The sequence below is a fragment of the Camelina sativa genome, unplaced genomic scaffold, assembly GCF_000633955.1.
Source record: "Camelina sativa cultivar DH55 unplaced genomic scaffold, Cs unpScaffold02258, whole genome shotgun sequence".
NCBI classification, from domain to species: Eukaryota; Viridiplantae; Streptophyta; class Magnoliopsida; order Brassicales; family Brassicaceae; genus Camelina; species Camelina sativa.
The window spans coordinates 1-1,531 of record NW_010923372.1 but is presented as its reverse complement, the minus strand read 5'-3'; the positions used below and the strand labels follow the sequence as shown (position 1 = coordinate 1,531).

At 38.3% G+C, this 1,531-nt stretch overlaps 1 long non-coding RNA gene across 1 annotated transcript; it reads left to right on the top strand.

Annotated features, from left to right (window-relative positions):
• The first annotated feature begins 6 nt into the window (after positions 1-6).
• Positions 7-1,383, top strand: LOC104774283. Its single transcript, XR_765295.1, has 2 exons — positions 7-551; positions 886-1,383. It is a non-coding gene; the product is annotated as an uncharacterized LOC104774283 (long non-coding RNA).
• Positions 1,384-1,531: the final 148 nt, after the last annotated feature.

Sequence of the window (1,531 nt, the reverse complement as noted above, 5' to 3'; positions counted from 1 at the left end):
GCGTACTTCACTCACCGAGCAACTGGGGGTTCATTGACAATTAAGTTGAATGAGAGGCCACTTCCTACATCCATGAGATTTAAGGCTTGCATCTTGCTGGTTAATAATGGTGACTATGAGGCTCCTGATAGAGATAAAAGGTTACGTATTTCTTTCGGTGTTAGGTCTATAACATTGGCAGAATATATTTCTCCAGGCCTAACAGAGCATCTGTACACATTCGAAATCGAAGCAATTGTAACTTCCAGCGAGCTTGTCTTTGAGTTTAACGTCGAAAACGGTAACGACTGGAAGATAGGAGAATGCGGGTTACGTTCGGAAGTTCTACATGTTGTTGATGGACACGAATGAGAGCCTGAGCGGTACAGACTGTTGTGGATTTGAGAATATAAATAAATGATTTCTTGACTTTTTAATGTCAATTATGTTGTTTCTTTGACATACGAGATCGGATTTCTTTTCTGCCTCAACCATTCGAACGCCCAAAAGTCCTCTCGAAGAGCTCTTTGACTTCGACAGAAGCCAAGACGAAGACAAACCTGTTATCTATGGTTCACCCTTTTCCTTCCTCATTTTCTATTTTACTTCAAATTCGACCTCTTTGGCAAGTGTTTACTCCTCATTTTGTCTGTGATACTCTGAGAATCATTAAAATGTGATATACTTCAAAGTCGACCTCTTAGCTTACTTGTTGCTTGTTCATAGAGTGTACTTAATTGAAGAAATTTCAATGTGGCTTACAATTGTAATGTGGATGTTCTTTTACCAATTGCCTTTTCAGGATTTCTGAATGTTAATGGTTCCTTTCTGTACTTTGCTCATATAACTATAACTATTGTGATTGTCTGTTTTGATGATAGGGTTATTTATATTTTGGTGTGCTAGGTCGAGGTTGGAAAGCTTCGGAATTGTGTTTCAAGTCATGGGATGATCTTCAGAAGCTGTGGTATGTTCGCTTGAAAGAGAAGAACATGTTGATCAGTTGGTGCCTTATGCTTCAAGCCCAAAACGTGCAGAATCGGAGTCTTGAATGCATTCCAAAGGATGTTCTGACAAGAAATAGAATCCTTTTCTCAAAAGCACATGGCTGTCTTAATGCGCAGTTTAAAGCAATTTCTGACACTGAGATCAATTGAAGAACCAGAAACCAAAAGATCAGCCGAGATGAAAAGAAAGGTTAATGCTATGTGACTTGTATTTGACACCGGTACTGAATAGGCCGAGAAGTTTTAGTATTTGAATAGAATAGAGACAAAACAAGAAAGGCTTTGTTTCCCTTGCCCTTGTAAGTAATATTTCTTTGGTATGGAACTTAAGCGTTTCGTTGTAGACTTGTTCAGTTTAAAGAAAGATCAAATATAATTCTGTGCAAAGCGTTAAGAATTCCCGCTTTGGATCAAAAATACAAATTCTAATACAAGATCATAGAGATCACTAAAAGAGAAGGGCAAAAAAAAACATGAGAAGACGAGGCCAAGCTCCTTTCTCTACTCTTCGCTCATAAGCTTACATCTCCATCAAGGAATCATCT